This window comes from Bos mutus, chromosome 4, assembly GCF_027580195.1.
Source record: "Bos mutus isolate GX-2022 chromosome 4, NWIPB_WYAK_1.1, whole genome shotgun sequence".
NCBI lineage: Eukaryota > Metazoa > Chordata > Mammalia > Artiodactyla > Bovidae > Bos > Bos mutus.
In genome coordinates this window covers 47,604,108-47,618,135 of record NC_091620.1, presented here as the reverse complement: position 1 = coordinate 47,618,135, position 14,028 = coordinate 47,604,108, and the positions used below count along the sequence as shown (strand labels likewise).

The 14,028-nt window shown below is 40.3% G+C and overlaps 1 long non-coding RNA gene across 1 annotated transcript in view; it reads right to left on the bottom strand.

Annotated features, from left to right (window-relative positions):
• The window catches only part of LOC138987532 (uncharacterized), a 31,556-nt gene extending 17,938 nt beyond the window's left edge, over positions 1 to 13,618 (bottom strand). Inside the window, exon 1 of the long non-coding RNA XR_011463890.1 lies at positions 13,499 to 13,618. This is a non-coding gene — a long non-coding RNA (uncharacterized lncRNA). The remainder of the gene's footprint in view (positions 1 to 13,498) is intronic.
• Positions 13,619 to 14,028: the final 410 nt, after the last annotated feature.

Genomic DNA, 14,028 nt, shown 5'->3' with positions numbered 1-14,028 from the left:
ATAAAGAATCTGTAAGTAATACACGGGAGAGTTTCACATACATTTAAATATTAGCTCAGTTTAGGTTGAACTCAGAAGATGTTGATACCTGAATCAAAAGTTTTAAATGAGTACGATTGTGGATCAGTCTGCTTCAGTAAATGTCTTATTTAAAACTTGCTTTAGTGAAGAAAAAAAATTATATCTGGGTTTGGTTCAGTGTTCTGCAAATAAGGATGGTTCATTCCTGTTTTTGTAAACAGGATATTTCATGCAAGTTCTAGATGTGTATATAGTAACACAAACATGTCTTAATTATAGTTCTCTAAAAAGAAGGAGAGAAAACTAAAAGTCTGTCTTGTTCCCCTTGTTGCCAGTCTGGTTTCTAACTAACCATCTTGATTAATGGGTTTTTGTGATATTTTAAAACTCTTCCTAGTAATGGAGATGCCAAACTGTCCCTGGGCAGACGGTTCCAGTATATTTTTCCCATGGGACATTTTCTGTATAATTACCTGCAATTCCTCACATGACAATTTACATTCTTAGGCTTGTTTCCAACAGTTGTGAGAATAGTTGGTTACTGTCTTCTGTCCATTGAGCAAATGAAGAAATTCAGCTTCCTTAAGCTCAAAATAACCACACTTTTGCGTACAGACACCTAACTGAGAATAGAAGGTATAATTAACTTATCCTCAGTTTGATACCTAAGTGTCTTTAGAAGTTGCAGGTGTAAGTTTTAAGTAGATCTGACAGCTACACCTTCATATAAGGTACATAATGCTGGGCAATTTCAAGGAAGCTGCCCAAACACACACTTGGCAAGCTGAAGACAGGGGAAGATTTGTCTGTTTTTTTTATAATTGAAATATAGTTTACAATGTTGTTCTAGTTTATGGTATACAGCAAAGTGATTCAGTTTATATATGTATATGTACGTATACTCTTGTGTATACCTACATACATATTTTTTCATATTCTTTTCCATTATTTATTACAAGATATTAAATATAGTTCCCTGTGCTATACCTTACGGCCTTTTTGTTTCTCTCGTTTATATAGAATAGTTTGTATCTGCTAATCCCAAACTCCAAACTTATCCCTCCCCAGCCCTTTCCCCTCTGGTAACCATAAATTTGTTTGCTATGTCTGTGGGTCTGTTTCTGTTTTGTAAGTAACTTCATTTGTATCATATTTGGGACCCCACATGTAAGCGACATCCTTTGACATTTGCTTTGACTCACTTCACTTAGTAGATAACCAGTAGGTCCATCCACATTGCTGCAAATGCTAGTTCACTCTTTTTTATGGCTGAGTAATACTCCACTGTATGCATGTACCAAATCTTTATCTATTTGTCTGCTGATGGACATTTACGTTGCCTCCGCCTCTTGGCTTTTGTAAGTGGTGCAGCTATGAACATAGGGGAGTGCATGTATCTTTCTGAATTAGAGTTTTCTCTAGACACATGCCCAGGAGTGGGACTGATGGATCAAGTGGCAACCCTGTTTTCAGGTTTTTAAGAAAACCCTGCACTATTTTCTGTAGTGATTGCCCGGGTTTATATTCCAGACAACAGCACAGGAGGGTTCCCCTTTCTCTACATCCTCTCCAACATTTACCATTCTGACCAGTGTGAGGTGTTACCTCATTGTAGTTTTGATTTGCATTTCCCTAATAGTGAGGTTGAACATCTTTTCATGTGTCTTTTAGCCATCTGTATGTCTTCTCTAGAGCAATGTCTGTTTGGATCTTCCACCATTTTTTTTTTTTTTTGATTGGACTGTTGTTTGATGTTGGGCTGCATGAACTGTTTATATATTTTGGAAATTAACCCCGTGTTGGTGGCACTGTTTGCAGATATTTTCTGCCAGTCTGTAGGTGTCTTTTCATTTTGCTGATAGCTTCCTTTGCTGTGCAAAAGCTTGTGTTTGATTAGGTCCCATTTGTTTATTTTTGCTTTTATTTCTATGGCCTTGGGAGACTGATCTAAGGAAACATTGCTACAATTTATGTCAGAGAATATCTTGCCTATGTTCTCTTCTAGGAGTTTTATGGTATCACGTTGGCTATAAGTAAGACTTTAAGCCATTTTGAGTTTATTTTGAAAGGATATGACTCTACCTGAATGAGTTCTCCAGTAAATGGAGATAACTGAGAATGAAAAACTCAAGAGGGTGTAAACCTTCATTAGTAACAGAGTACATTTTTCCATGTCTATTAAGTGGATTTGGAGAGGTGGGGATGGGGGTGGGAAATATAGGCACATTTATAAAATGGAGGGGAAAAGACTTACAGTGAAATAGGATTATATCGACTTAGAATTTATAAGAATTCAGACAAGAGAGGATTACATTTACCTCTGGTTACTTATGAAGAGTGACTTCTCAAAGCGCATTAATAGGACCTAGAGAATTTCAGGGGACATGTTTAGCTTGCTTAAGAAAATAAGCAGCCCTGGTTCTTCACACATGAAATGTAGACTTAAATGTCCCTTCTTTATATTTTAAAACAACTTTGCCAGGAATTTTATATGGGGAAACATTTTGTATGGGGAAACATTATTACTGATGTACTTATTTCTATGTTTAAAAGGAACAGAATATTTAAAGTCTGATTTTGATATAATGTAGTCTTTTCCAAATGCTTAAATTATTTAGACTTCACTGTATTGATGTTCTACAAAGAAATGCTTTGGGTCCGTGACATAAAAATAAATTACAAAATATAATCTCACTAATAGGGAAGATCTTCCCAGCCTAACCTTCAAGTAGAATGGCATAAGTGAATGGATGCAGCAAGCTGGGAATTTTTTACATAGAGCCACTTTGGATTTGGGCTTCCCAGGTGGTGCTAGTGGTAAAGAACCTTCCACCAATGCAGGAGATATAAAAGATGCAGGTTCGATCCCTGGGTCGAGAAGATCCCCTGGAGGAGGGCATGGCAACCCACTCCAATATTTTTGCCTGGAGAATCCCATGGACAGAGTAGTCTGGCAGGTGACAGTCCATAGGGCTGCAAAGAGTCGGACACAACTGAAGTGACTTAGCACACAGGCACATGTGTAGCACTCAGTGACTCAGTGTAGACTTACGTGAGCTAATGCCATCTTCCTTGAGTATTTACCATGTGATTACTATACTATGAAAAGGTACAAGGTAAGACTGGCTGGACTTCTTGAAAAAAAGAGGGCAAAAGATTATTCAATCGGACAAGTTTATTCAGAGGGATGTGCTGTGAAGCTGACAGGAGTGGCAACTGAGGTCGAAGCCTTCAAGTTCTCCTCTGAGTTCACTCTCACCCAGCCCTCTCTCCTCTGGGGATTCAGTTGTCTTGGCCTGGGCAGTGGCTCAGTGCAGTCAAGGCTGACTCAGGCTGTAGCACTGACTCTTCTGAAATGAGGGGACGCCCTTGTGATGGTTCCCTCATCAATTGCTCTCCCCTGTTTCATCTTTTGGTGAAAAGATGTCACAACATGAAATCATGAGCAGAATCCTGGCTTTCCAAAACCACACTGGGCTGCTAATCTCTGACCCCAGGGCTTCATCTGTTTAGCGGTTCAATGATCCTTACTTTAAAAGCCTGACTAACAAAATTTTAGCCCTTTCTGTCTTGAGGGAGTCTCTTTAAAATGCTATTTATAGTGCATAATCAACATAATCCTATTTGCAAGTGTAGTATCATAAGTAATGAACCATTTGATTTGCAAATTTTCTAATGCCATTAATCTGACAACTTTTGTGCCAGGTCAAACTGCCTGAGAGGGCTGCCTTCACTAATAATATCTACAGGCTGATGCCTTGGTGGTTTATTTCAAGTGTGTTGTTGTGGATTATAGGAAAGGGATGTTCTGGAAAAGGGGATGTTTCCTGCATCCTTTTCAGACCTTTTGTTCCAACTTGTCAAAGTCAATATTGGTAGAGAATTAGCTGTGAGGTGGGCTTCCCTGATACTCAGTTGGTAAAGAATCTGCCTGTAATGCAGGAAACCACGGTTCAATTCCTGGGTCAGGAAGATCCTCTGGAGAAGGGATAGGCTACCCACTCCAGTATTGTTGGGTTTCCCTTGCGGCTCAGCTGGTAAAGAATCTGCCTGCAATGTGGGAGACCTGGGTTCGATCCCTGGGTTGGGAAGATCCCCTGCAGAAAGGAAAGGCTACCCACTCTAGTATTCTGGCCTGGAGAATTCCATGGACTGTATAGTCCATTGGGTTGCAAAGAGTCAGATAGGACTGAGCGACTTTTACTTTATTCTTCTTCTAGGTGTCAGATAACAAGGTTTGACTTGAGATTTGGCCCCTACAAGGCTGTATGATCTTGGACCAGGCACTTAACTTCTGAGGAGACTGAGCTAACTGGACACTGCATGACATTGTCCTCCAGGAAGATTTCCCCCAAATCCCAGAATGAATGTCTCTGGCCATACTCCCACAGTTCTCCATGTGTGTGCTTCTCTCATATAACCAATGACATTATATTAAAGCTCTTCATTTACAGAATTATAAATGAAGACCTCAAATTGAAGACCTCAAATGTTGACCTCAAATTGACTGCCAGTTATTTTTCCAGCAAAAATGGGTTTATTTGAGATCAGTAAAGAATTGCAATTCAGGATCTGTAACCAGGGCAAGCTAAATGTAAAGCCCATGCAAGTCCCCCACTACAAGGAGAGGAGAACTCTTTTATAGAGAGAAAAAGGAGGTTAGGGGGGCTTCCTGGTGGCTCAGATGGTAAAGGATCCAGGATGATCCCCTGGAGAAGGGAAAGGCTATCCACTCCAGTATTCTAGCCTGGAGAATTCCACTGGACTGTATAGTCCACGGGGTCCACAAAGAGTCGGACAGAACTGAGCGACTAATTTTCAAACGAAGATTGGTTGAGTTGTGACAGTCTCTCATTGGCCAAGAACTTGCCAGGCAAAAAGAAGTCTTTCTTCTTCCTGCTGGGCTCTGCGTGAGAGCTCCCACTTCTGGCCTTCTGCCTCTATTTTAATTGAGGTTTCTGTTTATTAATTTTTACTGTCATTTTCTACTTACTCTGGTGCAAGCTCTGTGAGGGCAGGGACTTCGTTATTTAATTGGTCACTGTTCCCACCCTTTTCTGCAAGGAGGAGTCACCACCTCCAGATTCTCCCCACTAGGCATTTCTGTATGCAGCTCGGTTCAATAAACCTTACTCATTGGTCTAAATCTTATTCAAAGTGAACATCAAGCTATTACTATCTATTGGTGTTTTTAAACTTCATACATAAAATATCAAACAAGTAATATGTGCTCATTGTTTAAAAAATTTTTTTAATACAAATAAGTTGGAAAATAAAAGTAACTATAATTTTATTATTCAGAAATAATTACATTTTACATTTTGCTGATTTTAAATTTTATTTTAAATTTTGCTGATTTTCCTTTCTATATACATCTTCCTTAAAAAATGCAGATTCTTTTCTGTAACTTGCTTTTTTTCACTTCGCAGTACATTGTAAACACCTTCTATGTCAATAAAAACTTTTCTTCACCACTACTGATTAATTTTTCATGGACAGACAACTGAGTTGTGCTTTTTTCCAACCCCTTTCTTTGTAGACCTAGATAAGACACAATCTTGGATGCCTTTAGAATTTAGATTTGTTTTGAAAATACTGTTTCCCTTAACATCTCAAACAACAATTTCCCACAGAAGATATCTAGTAGAAAATATTTTCTACTGTTTGGGTATCTATTTCATTGTATGTATAGCATTTTGAACACAACAGGAGATCTAAGGATAAATGATCACACCAGATTGGATTCCTATACTTGTGTCAATGCTAACCAGCTTGCACTTAGATACAAAATTTTCTTAGGAGATTTTCCATAAATAGTCTGAATTTTGTGCATAGCACATGTAAAACAATGGTACTCAGCTATCAAAGGGTAGAAAACTGTATGTAAAAAGTTATACAAATAAACTCAGCATTTAACCTAAATTGTAGTCTAGAAATTTAGACTAGACCGACCCTATTGCTTCAGTCATGTCTGACTCTGTGCTGACCCTATGGCCTGTAGCCTGACAGGCTCCTCTGTCCATGGGATTCTCAGGCAAGAATACTTGAGTGGGTTGCCATTTCCTCCTCCAGGGGATCTTCCCAACCCAGGGGTCAAAGCCGAGTCTGTTACACCTCCTGCATTGCCAGGCAGGTTCTTTACCAGTAGTGCCATCTGGGAACCAATGCACCAACAAATCTGCTGCCTGATCCTTGTAAAGCATAAAAAGAGATATAAAATCATTTTTAAAAATCACCAGATATATCTATGGGGATTGTCAGATTATCCATGAACCTCCTGAATTACCAAGAGATTCTGGATGGAGACATTTTCCTTTTCTGATGCAACTCCCCACTTCCCCAAACAAAATTTCCAGAAACTCTGGAAACCACCTGCCATATTGAGCTCCTAAAACAAATCCTAATACTGAATACCAACACAGAGCAGTTTTAGTCTGGTCTCTTGCAGGTTATCACTTGCTACCCTGTGGAATGTGGGAAATTTCATAGTTACAGACCTACCCAATGCTTGTTTTGTGCTTCAGCACACATCTATCCTTGCTTAGCATCTTTAATGCATTCTTGGAAACTGTGCCACTAAGTACAAAGCTGTTAAGTGAAAAAGTGCTTCACTTCATCTTAATGGAAAAAATTATGATTAATTTCACACCAATCCAAGATACCTAACCATATTTCACTAACCAACATGAAAACATTTCATGATAAAGACAAAGTTATCTAAGTAATATACAACAATGTGAAAATAAATGAATCCAATTTGTAGACAGAAACTAACAGAAGTCTATCAAGGGAGGGAGAAAAGTCTGCTAGTAGGTGTGGTGGGTGGGGAGGAGTACAGAGCAGGGAAGAGGGGATGTCAGGTGATTGACTCACGCATACTTCTGGGGCTCAGGAGTGCACTCAAATTCATTTAACAATAAAATTAAAGCACAGAAAAATACCTGTGCAGCAATATAAAGGTGAGAGTCTTTGGAAGTGTGTAAAAATGGCCCATGCTCATCACAGACTGAGTAGCCATTGAAATGGCTACTTTCTTGTCCTAGTCACTCAGTGGACACACAAAGGCAAGATGTTTCAGGTCCATCCAACCAAGGGGCACAATTCAGATTTATTTCACATGATATTTGTTAACTAGAAACTTTTGTACTGAATAAATGGATGAGTGTTTTTGACTTAAACTGAAATGTCGAAACAGTACTACCCGTGGTGTGTTTATTTAGTGAGTTTTCAAATGAAAAAAGCATTGTTCAAAAAAAAAAAAAAAAAAAAATTCAAAAAAGGAGTCATTGCCTGAAAACTTGTTTCACTTTTCAAAAGCCATTATGGCGAAATGTCATTAGCCAGAAGGCTGGCAGTTAAGTCTGGACAAACATACTGTAGTCTGAGGCATGTTTGGTCCTTTAGAAGTAAGTAATGTAGTTCTGGATGTTTCCTTTGTATGGGTCATTTCACCCATCTGGATAGAAGCCAGGATTTCTCATAATGAGCTTGCTTTTTAAATTTTTCTAATTTTAATTTCCATTAAAGAGACAGTTTACTGGTAGCTCAAAGACTGATATGAGTACTAGATGGATGTAAGATAACGGTGGAATGCATAATGAATCCACAAAAAGGTTATAGAAAAGCACATGGCAGTTATCACATTTTTCAGGAACAGTTGAGTCTCACCAAATGGCAGCAATCATTTACTGTTTCAGCCAGCCCTTTGTTGCTATGTTAATAGCTCAGTCTATCTGCAGTCATTTTCACATTTTCAGCCATTTAGGCATTCCATTTTGTTAGAGCATGGAGACTTTTGGCATGAGGAAATAAAAATTCCTTAAATATGATTTGCTAATTGTTTGACATTAGCTGCTAAATAATCAGAGTGGCACCTTTAGTAAGGGAGTGAAGGATGAAGCTGAATGCTAAAATAGATGCTTTCCCTGACTTTCAGAAGACTAGACTGCATTTTCTAAGCAAAGACTAAACCTCTGATCTTTTCATTTTAAAAATATGATTACTACGTGTTGACCAAGTCAGAAACAGAATAAAGCAGCAAGGAGTAATTTTAATTTTGCCATTCAACATGTGAGAAGTAGGAAATAATATGTCTCCTTTTAAAAATGAAAAATAAAGCGTTCTTTCCACAGTAATACAAGCAACCTACCAACCTCCTACAAACTCAAACTAGCTACAAGGGGGCAAGAGACCTCCAGTGATATTATTTTGGAGGGGAAAGGGGGATGGAGCTTGGAGGGCAGACTATAATGAAGGTCTTGTCTTGCTACTCTGCATTTTTACCTTGAATTTATTAGGTGTATGCTTTTTCTTTCCGTAATACATTATGCACTCCCTCTAGTGTCAGAATTTGTATATGATCCGAAACCTAGTTTGACAAAATGCTGCTATAAACATTAAAGTAAGGTTCAGCCTCCTAATTATGCCATATTTCAAAAATATTAAAGGCCACCTAATAACATGAGGAACAACCCTGCATGAAGTTGCTCTGGCTCAGAAAAGAATGCATATTTTAACCTGTGTTATGAAGAGACCTCTTCCAAACCTCTCTCCTCCCCAAAGTGACCTATAAATAAGCTGAGAGCTTTATTAAAGCTTTAAATTCCTTTAATAATCTGAAGTATTTATTAAATTCTAAATTCTGTAACAAAAAAATAATTTCACATAAAAACAAAAAAATGACCAAAGGTGAAAGAAAACCTCAACTAGGAAGTAAAGCCTGCGGGAACATCATAAAATGTGTGGTCGTCAAGATTTGCAGGTTTATTAGCTATTCTTTGTACAGTTCTTCTGTGTATTCTTGCTACTTCTTAATATCTTCTGCTTCTGTTAGATCCATACCACTTCTATCCTTTATTGAGCCCATCTTTGCATGAAGTGTTCCCTTGGTACCTCTAATTTTCTTGAAGAGCTTTCTAGTCTTTCCCATTCTATTGTTTTCCTCTCTTTCTTTGCATTGATCACTGAGGAAGGCTTTCTTCTATCTCTTTGCTGCTCTTTGGAACTCTGTATCCAAATGGGTATATCTTTCCTTTTCTCCTTTGCCTTTCACTTCTCTTCTTTTCACGGCTATTTGTAAGGCCGCCTCAGACAACCATTTTGCCTTTTTGCATTTCTTTTTCTTGGGGATAGTCTTGATCACTGCCTCCTGTACAATGTCATGAACCTCCATCCATAGTTCATCAGGCACTCTGTCTATTAGATCTAGTCCCTTGAATCTATTTGTCACTTCCACTGTACAATCGTAAGGGATTTGATTTAGGTCATACCTGAAGGTTTAGTGGTTTTCCCTACTTTCTTCAATTTAAGTCTGAATTTGGCAATAAGTAGTTCATGATCTGAGGCACAGTCAGCTCCCAGTCTTGTTTTTGTTGACTGTATAGAGCTTCTCCATCTTTGGCTGCAAAGAATATAATCAATCTGATTTTGGTATTGACCATCTGGTGATGTCTATGTGTAGAGTCTTCCCTTGTGTTGATGGAAGAGGGTGTTTGCTATCTTGGAAAACTCTGTTAGCCTTTGCCCTGCTTCATTCTGTACTCCAAGGCCAAATTTGCCTGTTACTCCAGGTGTTTCTTGACTTCCTACTTTTGCATTCCATCCCCCTATAATGAAAAGGATATCTTTTGGGGTGTTAATTCTAGAAGGTCTTGTAGGTCTTCATAGAACCGTTCAACTTCAGCTTCCTCAGAATTACTGGTTGTGGCATAGACGTGGATTAGTTCACTGATTCCTAGAATGTTGATGTTCACTCTTGCCATCTCCTGTTTGACCACTTCCAATTTGCCTTGATTCATAGACCTAACATTCCAGGTTCCTATGCAATATTGCTCTTTACAGTTTCGGATTTTGCTTCTATCACCAGTCACATCCACAACTGAGTGTTGTTAGTTATTTCTCCACTGATCTCTAGTAGCATGTTGGGCACCTACCAACCTAGGGAGTTCATCTTTCAGTGTCCTATCTTTTTGCCTTTTCATACTGTTCATGGGGTTCTCAAGGCAAGAAAACTGAAGTGGTTTGCCATTCCCTTCTCCAGTGGACCACATTTTGTCAGAACTCTCCACCATGACTCGTCCATCTTGGGTGGCCCTACACAGCATGGCTTAGTTTCATTGAGTTAGGCAAGGCTGTGGTCCATCTGATTAGACTGGTTAGTTTTCTATGATTGTGGTTTCAGTCTGTCTGTCCTCTAATAACCTCTCTCACTGGACTATAAGGAAAGCTGAGGGCTGAAGAATTGATGCTTTTGAACTGTGGTGTTGGAGAAGACTCTTGAGAGTCCCTTGGACTGCAAGGAGATCCAACCAGTCCATCCTAAAGGAGATCAGTCCTGAGTGTTCATTGGAAGGACTGATGTTGAAGCTGAAACTCCAATACTTAGGCCACCTGATGCGAAGAGCTGACTCATTTGAAAAGACCCTGATGCTGGGAAAGATTGAAGGCAGGAGGAGAAGGGGATGACAGAGGATGAGATGGTTAGATGGCATCACTGACTCAATGAACATGAGTTTGGGTAAACTCCTGGAGTTGGTGATGGACAGGGAGGCCTGGCATGCTATGGTCCATGGGGTCACAAAGAGTCAGACATGACTGAGTGACTCAACTGAACTGACTAGCTATTTTCTTCCCATGTCTCTTAAAGGAACTGGAAGCTCTAATGGCTCTTGTTTGTTTCAATCACTTCACATAACCTCTGCTGTTGGTGGCCTCTCCAACATAGATTCCCCCTTTCTTGTCTCTAACACTATCTACACGGTTTAGCTGCCCAACTCTTTCCCACCCATTCCAGAGGCCCTGGGGAAGGCTGACACCTTTGCCTGCAGGGGTGGCCCTGAGTGACCTGCAGGTAATCCCAGCTTTTTCCCAGTGAAGACTTAGGAAATGCCATGTGACTCAATTTTGGCCAATGAAATGTATCAAGGAATATTCATCTTCACTCTTCTGGGCTAGCTTCCAGAAGTGACACTTTTTTAGGTGCTGGCATGCACTGATGTGAGGTTTGGAAATGCTGCAGCCATCCTATTATTCAGTGTGAGGAAGAGGCTGACAGTGGGGGAGGTTTGGGGCAAGAGAGTCACAGGGTGATGCAGCAGTGCCCTGGATAAGTCAGCCACTGGAGCCTACACTACTGATGGACTTCTAGTATGGGGGCTGATAGATGCATGAGTGTATAAGCCAATTTAATGTGGGGCTTTTATTACTTGCAGCCAAAATAATCTCCAAGATTACAACTATTGGCATGTTTAATTAAACAATTTTCTTATATTGAAAACCCAATGGGTTTTCAATATAAGAAACATCCACTTTCATGCCAATTCCTGTAGGAAAAAAAATACAATACAACAATCAGTTAACAAGGATTGTGTTCAGTGAGGTTGCCATTTCCTACTCCAGGGAGTCTTCCAGACCCAGGGATCAAACGTGCATCTCTTACATTGGCAGGTGGATTCTTTACTACTGTGCCACTTAAAATATTTGATTGGCCAAAAAGTTTGTTCGGATTTTTCATAGGATGGTATGGGAAAATCTGAATGACTCTTTTGGCCAACCCAATAGTAATAAGCATTTATGTCCCATCAAAGTTTCTGTGGGTCAGGAATTTGAGAGCAGCCTAGCTGGGTGACTGTAGTCAAACGCTCAGCTGGGGCTGCACTCATCTGAAGGCTTGCCTGGGGCTGGATGATCTAGTTCCAAGATGGCTCACTGACAACACAACTGGCAAACTGGTGCTGGATGTTGGCGAGAGGTCTCAGTTCCTCCCCACATGGCCACTCTACAGTCTACATGACTGTGCTGGGATGTGACCTCTGGGTTCCCTGAGACTGAGTGATCCATCTAAGGAAGTAAGAGTCAGGTGACTCTTACTTTATGACCTAGCTTCAGAAATCACATATGATCATTTCTACCACATTCACATGACTGGAAGCAAATCTCTGAGTTCATCCCACATTCAATAAGAGGAAAACAGGCTCCACCTTTCAAAGGGAAGAAACCACCATGAAGATACTCATCTACCAGAATATACTAGGAACTGTTATTGCGCTGTGTCTTCCTCAGGTCTCTAGAAATACAACCATTGTAGCAATGCAAACAACCACCATTTTGATCATCTGTCAGATCCTCTTTAACGAGCTTTGCATGTATTGTGTGTGCGTGCTCAGTTGTGTCTGACTCTTTAAAACTCTGTGGACTGTAGCCTGCCAGGCTCCTCTGTCCATGGGATTTCCCAGGCAAGGGTTGCCATTTCCTCCTCCAGGGGATCTTCCTAATGCAGGGATTGAACCCACATTTCCTGAGTCTCCTGCATTGCAGGCAGATTCTTTACCCATTTAATTTTCACATCAATTCCATGAATTAGGTACTTTTTTTTTTTTTTTTTTAAATTTTAGAGCTAGGGAGACTGAGTCACAGAACATTATATGATTTGTCCAAGGTCAGATAACTAGGCAGTTTCAGGCATTACAAACCTAGAGTCTGGGTTCTTAAACACTTTGTAGTTCCTCCTTGCTAGTCTACACCTGTAGGTATTGTCCAAGAGTATTATTGGCAATTACCTATATTTCTGACTTTCTGCTTTCTCATGTGTAGACACTCCTAACTATTCCCGGTAGTTGCCAAGGGCTCTACTTATGTGCTTATGAAGAAAAGCTATGGCCAATGTAGACAGCATATTAAAAGCAGAGATGTTACTTTGCCAACAAAGGTCTGTCTAGTCAAAGCTATGGTTTTTCCAGTAATCATGTATGGATGTGAGAGTTGGACTATAAAGAAAGCTGAAAGCCAAAGAATTGATGCTTCTGAATTGTGGTGTTGGAGAAGACGCTTGAGAGTCCCTTGGACTGCAAGGACATCCAACCAGTCCATTCTAAAGGAGATCAGTCCTGAATAGTCATTGGAAGGATTGATGCTGAAGCTGAAACTCCAATACTTTGGCCACCTGATGTGAAGAACTGACTCATTGGAAAAGACCCTTAGACTGGGCAAGATTGAAGGCAGGAGGAGAAGGGGATGACAGAGGATGAGATGGTTGGATGGTATCACCAACTCAATGGACATGAGTTTGAGCAAGCTCCGGGAGTTGGTGAAGGACAGGGAAGCCTGGCATGATGCAGTCCATGGGGTTGCAGAGTCAGGCATGACTGAGCGACTGAACTGGACTGAACTGAACTGAATAGTGTGGCATCAGCCATGGCTTTCTTCTCTCCTCATCTGGCTTCCTTCTTCAGGTCCTCACTAGGTATCAGCATCACCCTCTCAAGGTCACCGTACAGAAGGGTATGAAACCAAGCTGTTAGTGCTCAGTATCTAAGAATGTTTTTTAATGAAATAGCCATTTTCATTTTCACTTTGATGGTCTGCTGTACTTTCCCACCCCACATGTACACATTACCTTTCCTTGTACATAAAGCCCATTTTCTTCCTGCCTCTTTCCCCACAGAACCTGCCCCTATCTCTTCACAGGAAGAGTCCTTACCTTGGAGGCGCAACCGTCATTGTGCTGGCCAGCTTCTGGCAGACCTTCCCAGCAGGTTCACTGTATATTGTCCAGGGAGTCTGATCTCCAGTGGTGGACAGAGCTTGGACCCAATTTGGGATTCCTACCACATTGAAAAAAAAAAAAGGAAATACAATGCTATGTGATAAACTCAACTTCCAAGAAATGGAGGTACTCCTAAACAATTCTCACCTGTAAATAACTCATTTCCTTACATATAAATAAAATTCTCCCTGGATATGTAGACATTTCACACATAAGCCAATTAGTTGCAAATCTTCCCACCTGTAACACATGATGCTGAGACTTCTTCAGTCATTCTTCCAGAAATCTCACGGAGCAACAACTGTCTCTCAGGTAAAAGCCACACAAAGGGAAGCAGCACCAAGCAGACAGACACGTCCCTTGGTTTCATGGATGCTGAGCCAAATAGGGTGTAATGGGAGGGGGACCGTCACTTACAGACTCTATTGCCGGGAGGGTCTTGTGGCTGTGAACATGTGGGTGAA